This window comes from Crocodylus porosus, unplaced genomic scaffold, assembly GCF_001723895.1.
Source record: "Crocodylus porosus isolate Cpor-Errol unplaced genomic scaffold, CroPor_comp1, whole genome shotgun sequence".
In the NCBI taxonomy this organism is placed as follows: Eukaryota; Metazoa; Chordata; order Crocodylia; family Crocodylidae; genus Crocodylus; species Crocodylus porosus.
In genome coordinates this window covers 114332012-114338510 of record NW_017728931.1, presented here as the reverse complement: position 1 = coordinate 114338510, position 6499 = coordinate 114332012, and the positions used below count along the sequence as shown (strand labels likewise).

The following is a 6499-nucleotide window of genomic DNA, read 5'->3' as shown; positions in this document are numbered from 1 at the left end:
CTCATGCAGGCAGCAGCAGAGTGAGTCCAGTCCTGGCACTGGCTGGAGGGAGGAGGGGGGGGAGGCCTATGATACCCCTTCTGCCCTGGAGTAGGCCTCCCATGTCTTGCCAGGCAGCTTGGTCATGGCATCTCCTGCCCCCAATGAGCAGCATCTCCTGGCTGTCCCCTCCTGTGGGTACAGGCATTGGCCCTGGTGCCACTGGCTCAGCCATGCAGCTTCCCCCACCCCCTTCCCTGACTGGAGGGGCAAGCATCTTCTCCCCCTGCCCTCCTGATGCAGCCTCAGTGCCTGACCACATTTTCTCAGTGCCAGCAGGCACCCATCCCCACCCCCTCACACACTCATCCCCTCCACCCCCCCTCTCCCAGATGGTCCCCAAGCCCTGGACCTCAGACCTCCATTTCCCATACACTTATCTGGATCCAGTTGCTGGGGCTGTGCGCATGCAGATGCACATGCACCCGCTGCCTCCAGTCACTCCAAGCAGCGCCCTGAAGGCTGAAATGCTTCCAGCCTGCAAGGAGGAACCCATGCTTTACTGTGTTTTTCTGGGACTGGCTTGCAACCCATTCAGATATTCCTGAGATCCACTTTTGAGTTGTGACCTATAGGTTGAGAAGCATTGGTCTATAGGACCACTGCTTCATTTGTTACAGAATTCATATTAGGAAAATTCAGATAGAAGGAGAATGGGGTCATGATTAAGGTGGCTAAATTTTATCCCTGTTTCCACTACCATATTCTGATGGGATGCTGGAGGAATTATTTGCTGAGTGGACATTTCTCAGGTGATCATTATTTATGTGTTTCTTATTTTGTGGGTGTCTGATTTACAGAAATGTTGCACTCCCAACTGTAATGGAAGCCAGTGGTAGCTGTGAATCAAACAAAGCTCTAGCTAATGTTAATTTTTCTGAAAAAGGATTTTGCTGTCTCAAACTAAGCACCCCAAATTAGTGGACACTTTTGACCTTAATCTCTTTGAGACTGGGTTCCCTATTTACAAAATTGAGATAATTCCCACTCAACCCACAAGATGTTTACAAAAATACACTATACAGTTTTTGTGAAATGTTGAACTAATGAGAGCACTAAAAACCTTCTAAGCAAATTAATATTTTTCCTCCATGCTAGTTTGAACAAGATGCAATTAAAACAAGAGATTAAATAATGAGAACAAAACAAAATATCCCATAGTTAATGTTTGAGTGAGCCCCATCCAGTCCGTGCACTGAATAAAGAGGGAAGGGGATTTACTTGTGAAAAAAGGAGGAAACTGAATAATTATTGCCTCAGAATTCAAACAGCAAGGGAACAGTATTGAATTTGCACAGGCAACCCTAATCATGACATTTTTCTAACTTCTGAGTACTTGGTTTCATTTTAGTGTAGTTTTTATATTTAAATTTCTGGCTTTATACATAGGCTACCAGACTCATAAAAAAGGAAACAGCAACAGCAGGAACATAAATATGTTTCTCCCAGGCTATGGGATGCTACATCATTATTTTCTTGCCAGCTCCTGACCTATAACAAACTAAGCATAACCTGTCTCCCCACATCCCTCTAATGAATTGACCCGAACATTAGGTGTTTTTCCCTTAAGACAAGTTAATTCCTGGCCCTTAATGAGACCAATATTTTTATCATCATCCACCTGAATTCTACTACACTAATGTCACAATTAAACAATATGCACAATTATTTCAGTTAAATTAAGCCATATGCAGTTGCCTTTGAGGATCCTGCTTAACTCAAAAGTTTCCATTGGGAAAAAGCTTCCCAAAGAGGAGGTTTGGAGAGGATCCATCTACTCATAAGAATTAGAGGATAAGAAGAGGACTTTTGCTGGCAACTAGAGAGAGAAAGTAGGTAAGTTAATTATGTCTATTCATATCTCTCATTCACACATCCCATTTAAACCAAAAGGTAACATAAGGACCAGGATTTTATCTGAAGTAAAGCTCCTTGGGTTAAGGCTATTACAATGCTTATGCAAACCCAACCTCCTCAAATATTATAGGCAGAATTCAGGATCATTCAGAACGCTCATAAAAGTCCCTAATATACCAATTAAAATCAATGTAAAATCCACAAGTCAAGGTCTTACAGTACCTAGAAATGAATCTGAGTATTCTGTGGGTGTCCAGCAGAAAGATACATATTAGTTAGGGGTGTGCGAAGTGGGCTCTTTTTGATTCGGATTCGGATTTGGCCGGAATCAGGGACAGTGATTCAATTTATTGATTTGGATCACTGTCCCTGATTTGATTCAGCCAAATCCAAATATAAAGATTCAATACTGAGTCAAAGAACCAGCGATTTGGATATAAACACAACTTTAAAAGATTTTTCTATGTACCTTAAAGTACCATCATGGCTTGTGAATGCTGCAACACTGGGATGGATGGAGTGTCCCACAGGAGCACAGGGAGGCCCTCCATGTGTTCAGCAGTGAACCCAAAAGGGAGCTGGAAATACTTCCAGTCCCCTTCTGGGTCCATTGGGGAGCACACTGGGCCCCTCCACCTGCCCTCCTGGCTCAGTGATTATCTGCAGGGGGATCTTGGGTGCAGCCCCCCCCAGACCTAGAAGGCACCAGTCATCAGGAGGATGCGGGGGGTGGGGGAGCAGTGTGTTCCTCATCAGACCTGGAAGTGGACCAGAAATGCTTCTGGTCCACTTCTGGGTCTGCTGCTGAGTGCTCTGGGAGCCCCTCGTACTTCTGTGGGACACTCCATGTGCCCCAGCATTGCAGCATTCATGAGCTACCTGGTACCTAGAGGTATGTAGAAAAAACATTTAAAGATGTGTCTATGGCCAAATTGCCAAATCTTTCCAAATCTCTCCGATATGATTTGGAGAGTTCTGATTCAATATGGAGAAATTAAAGGGCCCTCTGATTCAATTCAGATTTGGAGATTTGGCCACCAAATCAGGCTGAATCTCTGCTGAATCGAATCAGGGACCAAAGCTTTGCACAGCCTTAATATTAGTTGTTTTTATTATGATCATGTAGTACCACTTAGATTACCCCTACTATGCCATAACAGCCCCTCTAAAAATGCATTTGAAATCATGGTCTCTGCCCCAAAGAGCTTACATCTTTAGAATAGGATGAAATTCAGCAAGTAGATATAGCAAAGACAGGAGAAACTAAAGATTTCAACCCCAAATAAAAGAGGTATATCTTGAAAATCATTAATTTACACTTAATATAAATGAAATGCTTTGGAAATAATAAAAAGCTTCATTTTAGAAGGAAGAATTGTTCAGAATTGTCAATACTTCTTTCCCATCTAATGTGTTTTTTCCTGATTCCTATTTCCATTGTTCTGAATGGGAAGGTGTCTTGAGCAACTGGCTACAATGCAAACTCTAAAAATGCAAACAGGAAGGGATGGAATGGAAACAGAGGCCACTTAAGACTGTTCTTTATTAGCAGAAAAAGAACAGTACTTGTGCTTCTTTTTCTGAATTTTCTGTCTACCCTTTCAACCGTTTATTTCTTAAAGTATAATTCAAAAGAGACCACGATCTTATAGCTTACTGAGTGAATTATCAAAAAATATCCAGCATGCCTTTCCTTGACTGTTGTGAAATTTGTATTCCAATCAATGTCAGGGAACTTGAAATCCCTCCATATCAATATTATAACCATTTTACAGGCATCCCTTTGCTGTCTCAACATTTCCTGATCTGCCTTATTCTGCCCTGGAGGTCTATAATAAGTTGCCTATGAACATTGTTTTACAAGTTTAACTTTCACCTCAATTCAAACTGCCTTTGTTGTAGTAACCAAGCCACACATATAATTTCTTCTCTTCAGACACTGTTCTTCATCACTTATATTATTGTACTCCCACTTGTCAAGTTAAAGCTCACATTTCTACAGAGTCCATATCCTGGAAATTGAAAAATCCTTGTTGGCTTTGTAATATGAGCTGAAGCTTCGTTAGTATAATAAACCAGCTTCCTCTTTAAAGTTGTAGTCATGCTGTTTTGTTTTTATTTTTTTATTTGAAGTCTCTTTCTTTAAGAACAGTTTATTTTCAACTCATTTGTTCCAGGCTCCATGTTATATGTTGGGGATATGTCTTTTATCATTTATTTTAGATATCCCAGAAATATAGAATACAAGGTTGACCTTGGAAGGTCATTTGGTCAATCCGTCTCTTGAGGGTGGGATTCACTGTATCTAAAACTGACTGCCTCCTGCCACTGCTTGCCTCCCCTCCTCACTGCCTAGTCTTCTCACTGCTTTTCCAGCCACTTGCACCCCTGTCACTGCTTTCCCTTCCACAATGGTGAGGGGAGAGGGGAAGGTGAGGGCAATTTTAAATGCTCCTCCCAAAATTCGAATCCATATAAATTCAAAGCCCTTTTTATTTAAACAAATACAGTAAATACAAATTCCTTCACATAGCAAGGTGAGATTTATTTTATTTTCTTCTTTTTTTCCATGTCTTAGAAATGACATAGATCTTTTTTCTGGTTAATTTCTGTATTCAGATTTTATTAGTTACAATTATTTTACCATATTCAGCAATGACAGCTGTTAGCTTTTACATAGTTATTTTAAGGCTTTCATTAATTAATGTTTTAATGTACTTCCAGTTCCTCAGATAAAAGTTCCAGTATATTATTATATTAAATGTATTTCTGACGGTCTAAATGGGAGGACATCACCATACTGATTCTCAACACTTCTATCTATGTATGCACTGCCTACTGCAGTGTCTCAGAAGTACCATGTTTTCAGAAGTGATCTTCCAGTGGATAATATAAAAACACTGTGTTCCTCTGCCAAATAAACAAGTGCATTTAGGAGGTATTTAATGAGAAGACAGCACAAGGAGCTAAATTGGGTATTTTATTATTTTGCTACTACTGGTTTTAGAATACATAACAGAGGATAAGATACTGACCTCATTGCTAAATTATTGTATTGATTTCAGTGTAAGTATTATTTTTTTCTATATCAATGAAACTCAGATAACACTTTTCCCTGAAATAAGAGGATACCAAGAACAGAGAAATGAGACAGTCTTTTTTGGATAAAAAAACCCACATATGCTTTTAATTAATTTTAATTCACTTTGTTTTCTTGGTTTCATTTGTAGGTATTTTAAAATGAGATATTTTGAATTTTTAAAGGTTTGATTGTTTAGTTATAAAAGAGGGTAGCTCAGCCTTGAATTACTTTTGCATGTAAAGATTTTAGCCACCTCAAAGTGCTTGAAATACATGCCTTAATGCTCAACACTGATGAAATATAGGCATTTTGTGACTCACCACAGAAAGGCAGCCATCTCTGTGGTGTCCATATATCTCTATTATAGTGCAGCACAGTGTGATTTGGGATGGACAGTAAAAGGAAATACTGTATTTTGAGCACATCTAAATGTTGCCCTATGGCAATATAGTGATGCGTGACTTTGCCATACACTACGATGATGTAGTAATCGCATGTGTCTACATGTGCTTGCCAACTATGTAGCCTTAGCAGTGCATTCCCCGGGTATTCTGCACTGCTACAGCAATGGAGTGGTGAAATTTAACCATGTGTCATGTAGCAAAACCCCCAGTTTTGTTTAGTTTTTTGTATAGGCAACCCCTGCTTAGTGCTTTTAATTGGTTCCTGAAAAACTGAGCATTAAGGGAAAGGAGTGGTAAGCAAAACCAAAAGTACTTGACAACCCAAGATTGTGACCGCAATTGTTTTTAATGACCCAAGAAGGTGACCATGAGCATTATAACGAAATTCACTGAGTGCTAAGTGAAATCAGGTATCAATTTCAAATGAATGCTATAATGAAATAGTGCTAAGTGAAACAGCGTTAAGCAGGGGCTGCCTGTACATAGAAATACATTCCCTTCCCTTCCCCAACCATTTCTGACTTTCTCTTTGCCTCTCTATTCCTTACAAGTAGTTATTATAAAACATAGTGAAGATAAGACATAGGATAAGCTCTTTAATTCCACTATTGTAACAAGTCCCTTTTATATTGTTCATATATCATTGTAAATAGTATTCTGGTATTTTGGTATTCATTTTTACTGTTTTATATTGTGTGATCACTATTCAATTTTTACTGTCTTATATTGCTATTATATGATTCAAGCCTATTTTTGTAAGTTAGCCAAATGAAATGTCAAGTCTCCATCTTGCATTGTCAAGTCTCCAACTTATGTCCTATGCCCGGGCAGATCCTATTGTAATTGTGTTGTAACTGTGACTCATACCTACCTCTCCTATGTAAATTGGTTCCCTGAATGAATGAGAGAGAAAGAAAGTACTTGAGATATAATGGTAGTAGGCCTAAAAATAGCTCCTACTGAATGACTGAACCATCAGCCTAATGACCCTACTACCACCTTGCATTGACTCTCCCTGAAACCACAGTCCTACTCCCAGAACCAGGGACAAAACCTAACGTTTGAAAGATAAAGACCATCAAAGAAACCAGCAACATGAAAACAGAACAGGACAGAA

General features: G+C 39.5%; 1 long non-coding RNA gene across 1 annotated transcript; it reads left to right on the top strand.

Moving 5' to 3' along the window:
- The first annotated feature begins 323 nt into the window (after positions 1-323).
- Positions 324-5064, top strand: LOC109315684. Its single transcript, XR_002102582.1, has 2 exons — positions 324-1875; positions 4621-5064. It is a non-coding gene; the product is annotated as an uncharacterized LOC109315684 (long non-coding RNA).
- Positions 5065-6499: the final 1435 nt, after the last annotated feature.